Source organism: Salmo salar, chromosome ssa26, assembly GCF_905237065.1.
Source record: "Salmo salar chromosome ssa26, Ssal_v3.1, whole genome shotgun sequence".
Classification (NCBI taxonomy): Eukaryota; Metazoa; Chordata; class Actinopteri; order Salmoniformes; family Salmonidae; genus Salmo; species Salmo salar.
The window spans coordinates 24,491,789-24,510,291 of NC_059467.1; the positions used below are offsets into that span (position 1 = coordinate 24,491,789).

At 45.7% G+C, this 18,503-nt stretch overlaps 2 long non-coding RNA genes across 2 annotated transcripts; both read right to left on the reverse strand.

Moving 5' to 3' along the window:
* Window positions 1–12,035: 12,035 nt before the first annotated feature.
* Window positions 12,036–12,536, reverse strand: LOC123730796 (uncharacterized). Its single transcript, XR_006762222.1, has 2 exons — window positions 12,406–12,536; window positions 12,036–12,099 (listed from the first exon to the last, which is right to left on the reverse strand). It is a non-coding gene; the product is annotated as an uncharacterized lncRNA (long non-coding RNA).
* Window positions 12,537–12,604: 68 nt separating this feature from the next.
* On the reverse strand, window positions 12,605–13,657 carry LOC106587447 (uncharacterized). The gene is made up of 3 exons (XR_006762221.1): window positions 13,411–13,657; window positions 13,038–13,166; window positions 12,605–12,732 (listed from the first exon to the last, which is right to left on the reverse strand). It is a non-coding gene; the product is annotated as an uncharacterized lncRNA (long non-coding RNA).
* Window positions 13,658–18,503: the final 4,846 nt, after the last annotated feature.

Genomic DNA, 18,503 nt, shown 5'->3' on the forward strand with positions numbered 1-18,503 from the left:
ATTGTGGGCGTACTCTGCCCAGGAAAGGAATTGGGCCCACTCCCCCTGCCGGTCCTGGCAGTGACTCCTCAGGAACCTCCCCAGCTCTTTGTTCATCCTCTCCACCTGCCTGTTAGACTAAGAACTGAGACTGACGATGACCCCCTGCTTCTCTGGAAGATCAGTGCTAGAAGACCTCCTGGAACAGTGCCTCAGCAACCTGGAGAGCGGCAGGGAGACCAGAGAGTGGGTTAAAACAGCAGGATTTAGAGAATCTGTCCACAACCACCAAAATGGTGGTGAAACAATCAGAGGGGATATCAGTGACAAAAATCAATAGACAGATGAGACCAGGTACGTTGAGGCACGGGAAGGAGTTTCCCTGCTGGAGCGTGCCAAGAAGATTTAGTTTGGGCACATACGGAACAGGAGTTGACATAGCGAGTGATGTCCGGTGCCAAGGTGGGCCACCAGTAGTTTCCAGAGATTGAATTGTGCAGGTGATACCTAGATGTCCAGTGATGACAGCTGTGCATGCCCAGGTCCACAGCCATTCCATTATCCCCGTGAGAACATTGGTGTGCTTCAGGAGGATAGGTAGCAGGTGCGGGTTCCCTTTCGAGGGCCTGGCGAATGTCCACATCTATGTCCCAGAGCATGGACCCTACGACTCAAGTGGGTGGAATTATGGGTGCAGTCAGGACAGGAACCTCTCCCGAATCGAAGAGATGGGACAGGGCATTGATGTTCTTTGAAGCTGGGCAATATGTCAGAGTGAAGTTGACTCTAGTGAAGGGCCTACCTTGCTTGGCACAGGTTCAGCCGCCTCGCTGTCCGCATGTACTCCAGGTTCTGATGGTCAGTGAGGATGAGAAATCCTTGGTGTCCTCCAGCCAGTGTCTCCACTCCTCTAATGCCAACTTCACCGCCATGTGGTCCCGATCTCCAACGTCATAGTTTCTCTTTGCAAGAGGCAGTTTCTTTGAGTAAAATGCACATGGATACAATTTCTGTGGATTACCTCGTCGTTGGGACAGGACAGCCCCCACATCCACTTCTGAAGCGTCCACTTCCACCACGAAGGTAAGGGAAGACCCCCATGAAAGGGACAAAAATGAATGGCAACTTATTGGCATTGGTCGAACCATATACACAATCGCAAATACCACTCAAATGGACGGCAGTTCATCAAAACAGAATTGCAAGCGGAACATGGCAAATGCCAAGTGTCATCCTGTGGGCCGAGGCGGTTTCAAGGGACCTAGTCTTGTGATTCTAGGACTTTTCTAAATGTTGTCATTTTCACAACGTTCAAAATGAATTGAAGTTATTGCAAATGAACGAGGCGGTTTCTCGGCTTGAGAACCTTCTAGAGCCACATAACTCGCCGTGCACTACCGATTTAAGCTCTAGAACAGGTTTCTAAAGTTTCAGAGCTCTTGGTCAGACAGATATTTGATGGTGCGTACGCTGGTATCTATTGCATGCTCAGTGTGTCTGTAAGCCCCACACTGTGTTACTCCATCCTGGCTGTGTGTGTGTGTGTGTGTGTGTGTGTGTGTGTGTGTGTGTGTGTGTGTGTTTTTCTTGGACATCTGATGGGAGAAATAACTGATTTACAGTTCATGATGGTTGCCTAATCACACATATGACATTTTGGAAAGATGTGAACTTTTAACCCTTCGAAACAGCCCCTATGACCCCAATTTAAGGCACTGCCGGTTGGCACAGGAAGTAAACACATATCCTCATTGGGGTAGGCTTTTATAAAATCCTGAGTTTCAAGTCTTTACGTTAAGAACTGACTGGTTTATAGAGGGTTGAATGCAGTGTTTTTCCCTAACTGCAGATTGTGAAATAAAAACAAAAATTCAGGGTGAATTTAACCACTTCCGGGTTGCTCCAGGAAGCTTAGAATCAACACAGGTAATCCTCATAGTGGCCTGATGGATTGTTATTGAAGACAGTTTGATATGGCAATCATAACCCACATAGGCTTCAGGTTGAAGTTAAGGGAGCAGGCAATGTATTCCTATGGGGAGAGATGTCACTGTTAACTGTTAGATGAAAACACCCTGTTTTCACTGTTAAGGGTTAATTCCACACGGTCAAGGTTTGCACAGATTGGGAGGACCTTAGGAACATTCCTGTGGTTGAATTGTGTTTCTAAACTTAACGGTTCTGCCACTGTCACCCAAAAGCACCTCAAAATTAGGCCAGGCTTCATTTTGGGCCTACTTTTTTGCACGGTCGCTGCAGTCAAACCGAGCGAGCTATGGTCAAGTGGGGCATCTCGTTGAACCATAGCCTAGAGACTATGGTGATGCCATTGTAGGCTCTGTGTGTCTTTAAGCCCCACACTATGTCACTCCAGTGGTGCAGAGCCTACATGCAGATCGATGGCACAGTCCCAGGGGCGATGAGGAGGGAGACAGATGGCACGGGTCTTGGAGAAAAACTCCAGCAGGTCTTGATATACCTACGGGATGTTGGGCTGAAGGGCAACCACAGGACTCTCGACCGACGTGGAACCACAGGGGAAGGGAAAGCAGGTCATCCGGCATTCAGGTGCCCAGTCCGTGATTGTCATCCTCGACCATGATATGGTGGGGTCATGACATTGGAGGCTGAGGACGACCTTGTGTACGGGTGCACTGATGATAAGAAAGGAAAGGTTTTCTTGATGTATGGACTCCACGGTGAGGGTGAGTGGTGCTGTGATGTGTGTGATAGTCCCAGATCCCAGTGGTCCACTATACAGCACTTGAATCAGAAAAGGAGAGGAAAGGTGATGTTCAGGGAGGAGGCAAGGGCCTGGTCCATAAAATTCCCTGTGGCACCGGAGTCCAATAGAGTTGTAGAAACAACACACGAGGGACAGGCAGCCAGTGAAATCAATACTAGAAAGGGTTTGGCAGAAAGTGATGGAATACTCACGCCTAACCCAGGAGATGGATGATCATGGTCTCTGCTCTCGTGAACCCTGGGTTGGAACATATCAGACACAATTGAAGCTGGTGCCCCTCCTGACCGCAATAGGGACAGAGCCAAAGCTCTGACACCGTCACTCAGCCGCGGAGAGGGTGTTGTCTTGGCATGCCAACCCCCCCCCCGGTGGATGATCAAAGAAACTTCTGAACAGAGCCATGAACCTCTCGTAGGAACCCAGCTCTTCCTCTCCCAGACGGCCGTAGCCCACTCCAATGCCCGTCCGGTCAGCAGGGAAATAACCATGGCAACCTTGGACCTCTCGGCAGTGGGGGCTCCCATTTCACGGACAATATAGAGGGAGCACTGGAATAGAAAGCCACAGGATTTAGATAATCCTGTCATATTTGTCCGGGAGGGAGAATCAGGCGTCACTGACCTGAGTGGGGGCACTGGATAGGCTGGGGTACTGGCTCGTTGGGTCGACTCGTGGTAGAGAATCCTACGCTAGTTGGAGGTGACGCCCCTCGGGTAATGCCAAGGCGTTGAAGAACGCGGAGGACCTCATCCATAGCCATCCCCAGTGGCACCATCTGGTCGTGGTGTTGGCGAAGTAGGTGTCCCTGTTCACCGACCATCTGGGAGATGTCTTGATTACCTGCTGCTTCCATTTGCTGAGGTAGTATTCTGTAACGGAGATGCAGGGAGTCTGGAAGCAGGTGCAGTTGGTGTGTTTAATAATAATGAACAAGGCGCGATATAAACCAAAAGCAGCGTCTGGACAAGAAAACAGAACCAATACTGCCTGATGAGTGAGGCTACAGAGTGCTAGATAAAGGGCAAGTAATCAAGATAGTGATGAAGTCCAGGTGTGCATAATGATGGTTGCCAGGTGTGCGTCATGATGGGTTGCCAAGACCGGTGGTTAGTAAACCGGCGACATCGAGCGCCGGAGTGGGAGAAGGCGTGACAATGCCTTTCCATATTTCATTGACACAAATTTATTTTACCAACATTGTACAGGTAACTGACAAAATAAGGGAAACACTTGAGTAATTGAGGAACACAAAGTATATTGAAAGAAGGTGCTTCCAAACAGGTGTGATTCCTAAGTTAATTAAGCAATTAACATTCCACCATACTGTATGTATGTGTGTGTGTGTGTGTGTGTCAGTCTCAACCCAATTGAACACTTGTGGGAGATTCTAGAGTGGAGCCTGAGACAGTGCTTTCCACCACCATCAACAAAACACCAAATTATGGAATTTGGCATGATAGAAATGTTGTTGCATCCCTCCAATAAAGTTCCAGACACTTGCACCGCGTGGCCGCTGCCGCTCTAACCTGGTGGTCCCAGCGCGCACGACCCACGTGGAGTTCCAGGTCTCCGGCAGCCTCTGGAACTGCCGGTCTGCGGCCAACAAGGCTGAGTTCATCTCAGCCTATGCTACCCTCCAGTCCCTAGACTTCCTGGCGCTGACGGAAACATGGATCACCACAGATAACACTGCTACTCCTACTGCTCTCTCCTCGTCTGACTACGTGTTCTCGCATACCCCTAGAGCATCGAGCCAGCGGGGTGGTGGCACTGGAATCCTCATCTCTCCCAAGTGGACATTCTCTCTTTCTCCCCTGACCCATCTGTCTATCTCCTCATTTGAATTCCATGCTGTCACAGTTACCAGCCCTTTCAAGCTTAACATCCTTATCATTTATCGCCCTCCAGGTTCCCTTGGAGAGTTCATCAATGAGCTTGACGCCTTGATAAGTTCCTTTCCTGAGGATGGCTCACCTCTCACAGTTCTGGGTGACTTTAACCTCCCCACGTCTACCTTCGACTCATTCCTCTCTGCCTCCTTCTTTCCACTCCTCTCCTCTTTCGACCTCACCCTCTCACCTTCCCCCCCTACTCACAAGGCAGGCAATACGCTTGACCTCATCTTTACTAGATGCTGTTCTTCCACTAATCTCATTGCAACTCCCCTCCAAGTCTCCGACCACTACCTTGTATCCTTTTCCCTCTCGCTCTCATCCAACACTTCTCACTCTCCCCCTACTCGGATGGTATTGCGCCGTCCCAACCTTCGCTCTCTCTCCCGCTACTCTCTCCTCTTCCATCCTATCATCTCTTCCCTCTGCTCAAACCTTCTCCAACCTATCTCCTGATTCTGCCTCCTCAACCCTCCTCTCCTCCCTCTCTGCATCCTTTGATTTCCTCTGTCCCCTATCCTCCAGGCCGGCTCGGTCCTCCCCTCCTGCTCCGTGGCTCGACGACTCACTGCGAGCTCACAGAACAGGGCTCCGGGCAGCCGAGCGGAAATGGAGGAAAACTCGCCTCCCTGCGGACCTGGCATCCTTTCACTCCCTCCTCTCTACATTTTCCTCTTCTGTCTCTGCTGCTAAAGCCACTTTCTACCACTCTAAACTCCAAGCATCTGCCTCTAACCCTAGGAAGCTCTTTGCTACCTTCTCCTCCCTCCTTAATCCTCCTCCCCCTCCCCCCTCCTCCCTCTCTGCGGATGACTTCGTCAACCATTTTGAAAAGAAGGTTGACGACATCCGATCCTCGTTTGCTAAGTCAAACGACACTGCTGGTCCTGCTCACACTGCCCTACCCTGTGCTTTGACCTCTTTCTCCCCTCTCTCTCCAGATGAACTCTCGCGTCTTGTGACGGCCGGCCGCCCAACAACCTGCCCACTTGACCCTATCCCCTCCTCTCTTCTCCAGACCATTTCCGGAGACCTTCTCCCCTACCTCACCTCGCTCATCAACGCATCCTTGACCGCTGGCTACGTCCCTTCCGTCTTCAAGAGAGCGAGAGTTGCACCCCTTCTGAAAAAACCTACACTCGATCCCTCCGATGTCAACAACTACAGGCCAGTATCCCTTCTTTCCTTTCTCTCCAAAACTCTTGAACGCGCCGTGCTTGGCCAGCTCTCTTGCTATCTCTCTCAGAATGACCTTCTTGATCCTAATCAGTCAGGTTTCAAGACTGGGCATTCAACTGAGACTGCTCTTCTCTGTGTCACGGAGGCTCTCCGCACTGCTAAAGCTAACTCTCTCTCCTCTGCTCTCATCCTTCTAGACCTATCTGCTGCCTTTGATACCGTGAACCATCAGATCCTCCTCTCCACCCTCTCCGAGCTGGGCATCTCCGGCACCGCGCACGCTTGGATTGCGTCCTACCTGACAGGTCGCTCCTACCAGGTGGCGTGGCGAGAATCTGTCTCCGCACCACGTGCTCTCACCACTGGTGTCCCCCAGGGCTCTGTTCTTGGCCCACTCCTATTCTCGCTATACACCAAGTCACTTGGCTCTGTCATATCCTCACATGGTCTCTCATATCATTGCTATGCAGATGACACACAATTAATCTTCTCCTTTCCCCCTTCTGACAACCAGGTGGCGAATCGCATCTCTGCATGTCTGGCAGACATATCAGTGTGGATGACGGATCACCACCTCAAGCTGAACCTCGGCAAGACGGAGCTGCTCTTCCTCCCGGGGAAGGACTGCCCGTTCCATGATCTCGCCATCACGGTTGACAACTCCCTTGTGTCCTCCTCCCAGAGTGCTAAGAGCCTTGGCGTGACCCTGGACAACACCCTGTCGTTCTCCACCAACATCAAGGCGGTGACCCGATTCTGTAGGTTCATGCTCTACAACATTCGCAGAGTACGACCCTGCCTCACACAGGAAGCGGCGCAGGTCCTAATCCAGGCACTTGTCATCTCCCGTCTGGATTACTGCAACTCGCTGTTGGCTGGGCTCCCCTGCCTGTGCCATTAAACCCCTACAACTCATCCAGAACGCCGCAGCCCGTCTGGTGTTCAACCTTCCCAAGTTCTCTCACGTCACCCCGCTCCTCCGCTCTCTCCACTGGCTTCCAGTCGAAGCTCGCATCCGCTACAAGACCATGGTGCTTGCCTACGGAGCTGTGAGGGGAACGGCACCTCCGTACCTTCAGGCTCTGATCAGGCCCTACACCCAAACAAGGGCACTCCGTTCATCCACCTCTGGCCTGCTCGCCTCCCTACCTCTGAGGAAGCACAGTTCCCGCTCAGCCCAGTCAAAACTGTTCACTGCTCTGGCACCCCAATGGTGGAACAAGCTCCCTCACGACGCCAGGACAGCGGAGTCAATCACCACCTTCCGGAGACACCTGAAACCCCACCTCTTCAAGGAATACCTGGGATAGGATAAAGTAATCCTTCTAACCCCCCCCTTAAAAGATTTAGATGCACTATTGTAAAGTGGTTGTTCCACTGGATATTATAGGTGAATGCACCAATTTGTAAGTCGCTCTGGATAAGAGCGTCTGCTAAATGACTAAAATGTAAAAAAAAATGTAAATGTATAATCTATGCCAATGTGCATTGAACCGGTTCTGGCAGCTCATGGTGGCCGAATGCCCTATTAAGACACTATGTTGGTGTTTCCTTCACTTTAGCAGTTCTGTGTTCAAACCAAGCAAAATACTGCTTGGTTTTCCTGTGATGAATGTAACACATGACATGAAATATTGTACCGTCAGTTGATCAACATCTGTTGAAGAATTGCCTTTTTTTTTATTAAGTCAATCATCTAACTTGCCTAATTTTGATTTTATAATCAATTGCTGACAGAGTCGACCTATGTGTAAAATGATCATATCTGATTGTCTACATTAATCTGCTATAGGGTTGAATCTGTTGCATGTTTGCAGGTTGATACTTTACGTATTTGACCCATCTTTACATTGGACAATGGGATATTCATAGTGGTCAATCAGGAATTCAGACTAACCTCAAACCTCATTAACCCAAATTGTATTACAATGTACTGATTTATGACTGATAATTGGCCCAGCCTTTAAATGTCTTTCACACTGCCTAGGCTATGGCATATGCCCTTGTGTCTACACCCCAGGTTGTTTCTTTCCTAACAAAGCCTTCACTGAATAGCCTATCCATCCTTCCCCACCCATCCCCACCTAGGTCTTGCCAGAGGCTGTGTGCTGTTCAACCTTACAAAGGCTTCAACAATGTTTGATGATTTTAGCAGCTCTGGGTTACGTATTTGGCTTTTCTACCATCATAGCTATACTTGGTTTTTGTATAGGACCATTATTACACAAGCTCTGGGTAAATAGATTGAGTTTACTCTCAACCTCAATTCAGCACACAGAAGTAATATTATACAGCGCAAGTTGATGAGCACTCTGAATAACTCAAACAAACTGTGATGACTTATGGGTGACAGCTTAATGTTAAGTGTAACTAAAGGTTAGATTGAGGTAGGTTGGAACCTTTATGAAAAAGTAAGTGTAATATTAAAACATGTTGAATAGAGTGGGAGAAATGACTCAGGATTAACTTTCCAGGGTGAAGCACACAGTTGAGCAACATATGTTTACTGTTTTATTGGCTATATAGGCTAGTAAAGAGAAGTTCCCTAACAACACTACTGTATGTTTAAGAAAAAAATACATTAGCTTATTTATTTGACCATTATATTATTTAATGGGTATTTTACTGTGCCTGTTCTAATTATGTTATACATATGACCCACTTTCTGTGAGCTCAGAGTTCCTTTTGATGACTTGGCAGCAAGTATACAGTGCCTGGAGCTGGGTAAAACTAATAAACAGTCCTAGTATTATGGCCTTTGGGCAATGGGGTCCCTATTAAGTTGACCCTTCCTGTTCTACTGCATACTTTTTATCTCACAGGAATGTTTGCCTACATAGGTGGGACTTTCAATGTTGAGCCAGCATCAATACAATTATTGATCTAATTACAAATTAAATGTATATCCAAACCACCGTGACACTATGGCACCTCAAGGCATAATCTTCTAAATCTGTCATGTCCTGTCCATGACTTTGATTGAAATCAATGTTATGTTTGTCAAATGCCTTGACTATTGAAGGGCCCATTATTCCATAATTCATCATTCTGTTTCAGGTAAGGGGTTTCAAGAAACTGTAGAGAGTATTTCTCATTTTAAAGAGCCTCAACTAACCAAAAGCTGTCAGCAAAATGATCCTTTGGACACCAACACTTGTTATGCCAGTTGTAGACAAGTCAGTATAACATGATCATGTTATAAAGCAGGCAGAGTGCTCTTTTCTGCAATATTAGTTTTGATTTGAATGTCTATCCAGTTTTTGTCTGATTGTTGAAAGGCAACAACATCAGTAAGATAAGTAACAGTGGACTGGTTATAATAGCAAAAGACTTCTATAATTCCCTCCAACTAAGGTGGAAACCTTCCCATTTCTGTTCACGCAGTTTGACAAACACTATCAAAAACATTTGAAAGAAATCGTTTAAGTGCATAATAATACTGTGTTTGTTTTATGTAATCATGCATACCCCATGTATTTCCATTTCTTTTATATAATCACACATGCCCCATGTATTTCCCTTTTGTACACTTGGTACAGTCAAAATGAAATTATCTGGTTTTTATTTTCGGTGAAACCAAAGGACTATTATTGCCCAGACAATATAGTTTCTATTTGGTATACTTTATTTAATATGAGAGATGAGTTAGGACAAATACTTTATTAGTCCATCAAAGATGAAAATGTATCTTTAGTACTGTATAGGGAGGAGCACAGGGTCAGCCACAGTGCTGTCCCTGGATATATCTAGAGGTTAGCTAAGTGCGTTGCTCAAGGACCACAGTAGGAAGTGGCGCCAGGGATCTGAAACCAGAAACCTTTAGATTACTGATCCGTTTCTCTAACCTAACACCATCTCAAATTGAAATAAGTGTTTTGACACTTTGAATTGTGGTTGTTTATCTAGAAGAGGATAAGCCATTGTTGAACTGGGTGTCTGCAATCAAATATTTCCTTAATTTCAAAAAGGAATGAAAACAAGAACGTCGTATATATGCATAGCCTATTGCCAACTTTATTTATGTGTTTTGAATGGCTAAAATTAAATAAAAATTAAATAAGAAGCTGAAACTATTTCTCCTACGTTTAGGAGAAATAGTTCTGGGACACTGTAAAGTCCATGGAGAAAAAGAACACCTCCTCCCAGCTGCCCACTGCACTGAGGATAGGAAACTCTGTCACCTCTGATAAATCCACTATAATTGAGAATTTCAATAAGCATTTTTCTACGGCTGGCCATGCTTTCCACCTGGCTACCCCTACCGCGGTCAATAGCACTGCACCCCCCACAGCTACTCGCCCAAGCCTTCCCCATTTCTCCTTCTCCCAAATCCAGTCAGCTGATGTTCTGAAAGAGCTGCAAAATCTGGACCCCTACAAATCAGCCGGGCTAGAAAATCTGGACCCTTTCTTTCTAAAATGATCTGCCGAAATTGTTGCAACCCATATTACTAGCCTGTTCAACCTCTTTCGTGTCGTCTGAGATTCCAAAAGATTGGAAAGCAGCTGCTGTCATCCCCCTCTTCAAAGGAGGGGACACTCTTGACCCAAACTGCTACAGACCTATATCTATCCTACCCTGCCTTTCTAAGGTCTTCGAAAGCCAAGTCAACAAACAGATCACCGACCATTTCGAATCCCACCACACCGCTATGCAATCTGGTTTCAGAGCTGGTCATGGGTGCACCTCAGCCACGCTCAAGGTCCTAAATTATATCGTAACCGCCATCGATAAGAAACAATACTGTGCTGCCGTATTCATTGACCTGGCCAAGGCTTCGACTTTGTCAATCACCACATCCTCATCGGCAGACTCAATAGCCTTGGTTTCTCAAATGATTGCCTCGCCTGGTTCACCAACTACTTCTCTGATAGAGTTCAATGTGTCAAATCGGATGGCCTGTTGTCCGGGCCTCTGGTAGACTCTATGGGGGTGCCACAGGGTTCAATTCTTGGGCCAACTCTTTTCTCCGTATACATCAATGATGTCGCTCTTGCTGCTGGTGAGTCTCTGATCCACCTCTACGCAGACAACACCATTCTGTATTCTTCTGGCCTTTCTTTGGACACTGTTAACAACCCTCCAGACGAGCTTCAATGCCATACAACTCTCCTTCCGTGGCCTCTAACTGCTCTTAAATACAAGTAAAACTAAATGCATGCTCTTCAACCGATCGCTGCCCACACCTGCCCGCCTGTCCAGCATCACTACTCTGGACGGTTCTGACTTAGAATATGTGGACAACTACAAATACCTAGGTGTCTGGTTAGACTGTAAACTCTCCTTCCAGAATCACATCAAACATCTCCAATCCAAAGTTAAATCTAGAATTGGCTTCCTATTTCGCAAGAAAGCATCCTTCACTCATGCTGCTAAACATACCCTCGTAAAACTGACCATCCTACCGATCCGCGACAATGTAATTTACAAAATAGCCTCCAATACCCTACTCAATAAACTGGATGCAGTCTATCACAGTGCCATCCGTTTTGTCACCAAAGCCCCATATACTACCCACCACTGCGACCTGTACGCTTTCGTTGGCTGGCCCTCGCTTCATACTCGTCGCCAAACCCACTGGCTCCAGGTCATCTACAAGACCCTGATAGGTAAAGTCCCCCCTTATCTCAGCTCACTGGTCACCATAGCAGCACCCACCTGTAGCACACGCTCCAGCAAGTATATCTCTCTGGTCACCCCCAAAGCCAATTCCTCCTTTGGCCATCTCTCCTTCCAGTTCTCTGCTGCCAATGACTGGAACGAACTACAAAAATCTCTGAAACTGGAAACACTTATCTCCCTCACTAGCTTTAAGCACCAGTTGTCAGAGCAGCTCACAGATCACTGCACATAGCCCATCTATAATTTAGCCCAAACAACTACCGCTTCCCCTACTGTATTTATTTAGCTCCTTTGCATCCCATTATTTCTACTTTACACTTTCTTCCACTACAAATCTACCATTCAAGTGTTTCACTTGCTATACTGTATTTACTTTGCCACCATGGCCTTTTTTGCCTTTACCTCCCTTATATCACCTCATTTGCTCACATTGTATATAGACTTATTTTTCTACTGTATTATTGACTGCATGTTTGTTTTATTCCATGTGTAACTCTGTGTTGTTGTATGTGTCGAACTGCTTTGCTTTATCTTGGCCAGGTCGCAATTGTAAATGAGAACTTGTTCTCAACTTGCCTACCTGGTTAAGTAAATAAATAAATACAAATTTAAAAAAGGGTGGTGGATACTTCCCAAAAGCAGGTACAAGAGCGCTCCATCATGTTGGCCTCAAGAGAATACCTGAAAATAGAAAGGAGAGCCGATGTCATTATGTGGAAGTAATGATGGTAGCATTAGATAACATTGGCTGCGTTTACACAGGCAGCCTAATGCCGATCTTTTGACCAATCAGATGAGCTCTTTTGACAATAATTGGGAAGAATATCAGAATTGGGCTGCCTTCGTAAACACAGCCATTGTAACATAACATATTACTGAAAATATAATTTGTAGTTTGCATTTAGACAGGCAGCCCAATTCTGTTTTATTGGGAGGATTAATGTGTTAGTGTTACTGAAATATTTCAGGAATGATCAAAATACTCACATGGTGTAGGTGCCACAGGATCCACCGCATGTTGTCACTTCCACCTCGTTTGCAGACATTGCTGTCCAGGTACACTTTGCCCTTTGTCACATTGCATGGCTTGCATGGCTTGTCACGTTGCATGGTTTTTGAAATACCTGCACACAAAAGTGACATTTTCAAATGAATTAACGTTAATCATCCTGAGGACCATGGCAATAGCTAAAACACTTTTTCCAATGCATAATAAAGGGCAAGAATGATTTACAAATGTCTATCAAAAAGGATGGTGTTAAAAAGACACTCACAGACATGGCAGCAACCATCTGGAGCAATAACTTCAGTTCCCTTAAAAACAAGAAAATGGAAGAAAAAACAAGAACATTTATAAGTCACTGATGTAGCGTTTACCAAACTCACTCCACATGTTTTTCAGTGCAGTGTTCTTGCTTTGTTCACTTTAAGCAGCAGGTGTCAATAACCTCACATAAATACACAGTAGGTATACTATATTAAGCAACAGGCCTTGGTCTGAGCGACTGGGAATGTTTTAACTGTATATCACAAGTATGATTTTGCACATTGTCCAGTTGTTTTTAAATGGGGCAGTTTCCCGGACCAAGATCATTTGCCTGATGGTTATTGTAACTTACGGGTATGCAGTCTTCTGGGTAGAAGTCAGGGCACACAGTCTTAGCCTCGATTGGGATGAATTGGTCCATAATCTTTACACACTCAAACTTGAGACACTTGTCTCCAGATGGTATCCAGACAGAACCAGGCTGTAGAGGTGAGAATATGAAAGATATCAACAGGAGATTCTTCAAATTATGTAAGATAAGATATACTATATCATTGCTAAGATAGTTATTTTGCATAACACCTTATTACTACAGTGAAATTACATGTTGGTGTTTTTAAATAATCAAGTGAAATAGGACTGATATGTTTTACGAATTGTAAAAAAAGGTATATACAATTTGCGAATCTGTGGGAGATAAATAATGCTGCCTGATGCTATTTTACCTGAATAGTGTGTGTGGTATTATCTGGCAGCATAACCACACAGCTTGTCTGTACACACTTCCCACAACACTGCCCAGGAACAGCTTGATGATCATAGCCCTGAAAGGAAGAAGACAGACCAGAGAGGAGAAACCCTTTATGATGTGCACATGATCTCTCTTATACCAATGTGTGATCCTGGTAACTCACTAGTAAATTACACTTATCCAGAAGTAGCCCAATAGTGGACACATAGGAATCAGGGTTATTATAATATTTTGAAATTACTAAGAACTCATAAAATATTAGACTAAGTTGGTTGAATTACATATGAGGCCAAAGTGTGTAGATGTGTCAATAAAGATCACATACCTGCTGGCAGTGAGTATCACATTCAGTAGGTTGACACTCAATGATATGTAGATGGGTTTGGGCATCCAAATCAAATCTATTTATATAGCACTTCTTACATCAGCTGATATCTCAAAGTGCTGTACAGAAACCCAGCCAAAAAAACCCAAACAGCAAGCAATGCAGGTGTCAAAGCATGGTGGCTAGGAAAAACTCCCTAGAAAGGCCAAAACCTAGGAAGAAACCTAGAGAGGAACCAGGCTATGAGGGGTGGCCAGTCCTCTTCTGGCTGTGCCAGGTAGAGATTATAACAGAACATGGCCAAGATGTTCAAATGTTCATAAATGACCAGCATGGTAAAATAATAATAATCACAGTTGTCGAGGGTGCAACAAGTCAGCACCTCAAGAGTAAATGTCAGTTGGCTTTTCATAGCCGATCATTGAGAGTATCTCTACCGCTCCTGCTGTCTCTAGAGAGTTGAAAACAGCAGGTCTGGGACAAGTAGCACGTCCGGTGAACAGGTCAGGGTTCCATAGCCACAGGCAGAACAGTTGAAACTGGAGCAGCAGCACGGCCAGGTGGACTGGAGACAGCAAGGAGTCATCATGTCAGGTAGTCCTGATGTATGGTCCTAGGGCTCAGGTCCTCCGAGAGAGAGAGAAAGAGAGAAAGAGAGAATTAGAGAGAGCATACTTAAATTCACACAGGACACCGGATAAGACAGGAGAAATACTCCAGATATAACAGACTGACCCTAGCCCCCGCGACACATAAACTACTGCAGCATAAATACTGGAGGCTGAGACAGGAGGGGTCAGGAGACACTGTGGCCCCATCCGACGATACCCCCGGACAGGGCCAAACAGGAAGGATATAACCTCACCCACTTTGCCAAAGCACAGCCACCACACCACTAGAGGGATATCTTCAAACACCAACTTACCATCCTGAGACAAGGCCGAGTATAGCCAACAAAGATCTCCGCCACGGCACAACCCGGGGGGGGGCACCAACCCAGACAGGAAGGCCCCGTCAGTGACTCAACCCACTCAAGTGACGCACCCCACCTAGGGACGGCATGGAAGAACACCAATAAGCCAGTGACTCAGCCCCTGTAATAGGGTTAGAGGCAGAGAATCCTAGTGGAGAGAGGGGAACCGGCCAGGCAGAGACAGCAAGGGCGGTTCATTGCTCCAGAGCCTTTCCGTTCACCTTCACACTCCTGGGCCAGACTACACTCAATCATAGGAGCCACTGAAGAGATGAGTGGGTAGGCAGACCATTCCATAAAAATGGAGCTCTATAGGAGAAAGCCCTGCCTCCAGCTGTTTGCTTAGAAATTCTAGGGACAATTAAGAGGCCTGCGTCTTGTGACCGTAGCGTACATGTAGGTATGAACGGCAGGACCAAATCGGAAAGATAGGTAGGAGCAAGTCCATGTAATGCTTTGTAGGTTAGCAGTAAAACCTTGAAATCAGCCCTTGCCTTAACAGAAAGCCAGTGTAGGGAGGCTAGCACTGGAGTAATATGATCAAATTCTTTGGTTCTAGTCAGGATTCTAGCAGCCGTATTTAGCACTAACTGAAGTTTATTTAGTGCTTTATCCGGGTAGCCAGAAAGTAGAGCATTGCAGTAGTCCAACCTAGAAATAACAATTTTTCTGCATCATTTGTGGACAGAAAGTTTCTGATTTTTGCAATGTTACGTAGATGGAAAAAAGCTGCCCTTGAAACAGTCTTGATATGTTCTTCAAAAGAGAGATCAGGGTCCAGAGTAACGCCAAGGTCATTCACAGTTTTATTTAAGACGACTGTACAACCATCAAGATTAATTGTCAGATTTAACAGAAGACCTCTTTGTTTCTTGGGACCTAGAACAAGCATCTCTGTTTTGTCCGAGTTTAAAAGTAGAAAGTTTGCAGCCATCCACTTCCTTATGTCTGAAACACAGGCTTCCAGCGATGGCAATTTTGGGGCTTCACCAAGTTTCACTGAAATGTACAGCTGTGTGTCATCCGCATAGCAGTGAAATTTAACATTATGTTTTCGAATGACATCCCCAAGAGATAAAATATATAGTGAAAATAATAGTGGTCCTAAAACGGAACCTTGAGGAACACCGAAATTTACAGTTGATTTGTCAGAGGACAAACCATTCACAGAGACAAACTGATATCTTTCCGACAGATAAGATCTAAACCAGGCCAGAACTTGTCCGTGTAGACCAATCTGGGTTTCCGATCTCTCCAAAAGAATGTGGCGATCGATGGTATCAAAAGCAGCACTAAGATCTAGGAGCACGAGGACAGATGCAGAGCCTCGGTCTGACATCATTAAAAGGTAATTTACCACCTTCACAAGTGCAGTCTCAGTGCTATGATGGGGTCTAAAACCAGACTGAAGCGTTTCGTATACATTGTTTGTCTTCAGGAAGGCACTGAGTTGCTGCGCAACAGCTTTTTCTAAAATATTTGAGAGGAATGGGAGATTCGATATAGGTCGATAGTTTTTTATATTTTCTGGGTCAAGGTTTGGCTTTTTCAAGAGAGGCTTTATTACTGCCACTTTTTGTGAATTTGGTACACATCCGGTGGATAGAGAGCTGTTTATTATGTTCAACATAGGAGGGCCAAGCACCGGAAGCAGCTCTTTAGGTAGTTTAGTTGGAATAGGGTCCAGTATGCAGCTTGAAGGTTTAGAGGCCATGATTATTTTCATCATTGTGTCAAGAGATATAGTACTAAAACACTTTAGTGTTTCCCTTGATCCTAGGTCCTGGCAGAGTTGTGCAGACTCAGGACAACGGAGCTTTGGAGGAATACGCAGATTTAAAGAGGAGTCCGTAATTTGCTTTCTAATGATCATGATCTTTTCCTCAAAGAAGTTCATGAATTTATTTCTGCTGAAGTGAAAGCCATCCTCTCTTGGGGAATGCTGCTGTAACGATTTTGTTTGGAGACGTAGCAGAGTCAGGAGCAGGACACAGGTATGAGTGCAAACAGTCTTGTTTACTCAAAAAACACAATCAAAAATCTCCAACAGCAAAACAACAGGGTTAGGAGAAACACCTCCAACAACCACTGACACGAAACAATCACGGACAAAACCGAAAGGGAAGCCAGAGGGTTAAATAAGGAACATAATAAGGGAATTGAAAACAGGTGTGTATAATTAAGACAAAACAAAACGAATAGGGAAACATGGATCGGTGGTGACTAGTAAGCCGGTGACATCGACCGCCGAACGCCGCCCGAACAAGGAGAGGGGCCGACTTTGGCGGAAGTCATGACAGCTGCTTTTTAGTTAGCTTTGCGTCAGTATCAAAAATAAATTTCGGATTGTTCTTATTTTCCTCAATTAAGTTGGAAAAACCTGATGATCGAGCAGCAGTGAGGGCTCTTCGTTACTGCACGGTACTGTCTTTCCAAGCTAGTCGGAAGACTTCCAGTTTGGTGTGGCGCCATTTCCGTTCCAATTTTCTGGAAGCTTGCTTCAGAGCTCATGTATTTTCTGTATATCAGGGAGCTAGTTTCTTATGACAAATGTTTTTAGTTTTTAGGGGTGCAACTGCATCTGACTTTGAGAGGCAGTTAAACCAATCGCCAGAGCCATCCATATTAACACCCATGTGGGTGTCTGTGTTGTCCTCATGGTCATCCTCTGGGTAGTGAACACAGGTGGTATTAGAAAGGTACTTAGCTTGGTTTTATACCACCTGAGTCAAAGGAAGGTCTTAAGTTCTTCTGGACGTGAAGGTGTGGCAGAAGGGTTGGCTCCATCCCAAGGATTTCATGGCCATCTCATACCAGTATGAGAGGTTTAAACCCCATTTTCTCATTGCACAGAAAAAGGTATCATCAACAAGTGGTTCCTAGATTTGTTTACCTTCTGACCAAGTTCCAAAATGTATTGAGACCAACCAAATAAACCAAATGTAAATGTCAACCTAGTCTTGAGTTGAGCCACAACCCAGGAGGATGTAGCCCTGACCCATCATTCAGGAGACACAGTGTCCATAGACAATGTTCATAACCATTATTATTGCATTAGTTATCTACTAGATTTTTTTTTATTATTCAAATATATACTGCTCAAAAAAATAAAGGGAACACTTAAACAACACAATGTAACTCCAAGTCAATCACACTTCTGTGAAATCAAACTGTCCACTTGGAAGCAACACTGATTGACAATACATTTCACATGCTGTTGTGCAAATGGAATAGACAACAGGTGGAAATTATAGGCAATTAGCAAGACACGCCCAATAAAGGAGTGGTTCTGCAGGTGGGGACCACAGACCACTTCTCAGTTCCTATGCTTCCTGAATGATGTTTTGGTCACTTTTGAATGCTGGCGGTGCTTTCACTCTAGTGGTAGCATGAGACGGAGTCTACAACCCACACAAGTGGCTCAGGTAGTGCAGCTCATCCAGGATGGCACATCAATGCGAGCTGAGCACAAGAAGGTTTGCTGTGTCTGTCAGCGTAGTGTCCAGAGCATGGAGGCGCTACCAGGAGACAGGCCAGTACATCAGGAGACATGGAGGAGGCCGTAGGAGGGCAACAACCCAGCAGCAGGACCGCTACCTCCGCCTTTGTGCAAGGAGGAGCAGGAGGAGCACTGCCAGAGCCCTGCAAAATGACCTCCAGCAGGCCACAAATGTGCATGTGTCTGCTCAAACGGTCCGAAACAGACTCCATGAGGGTGGTATGAGTGCCCGACGCCCACAGGTGGGGGTTGTGCTTACAGCCCAACACC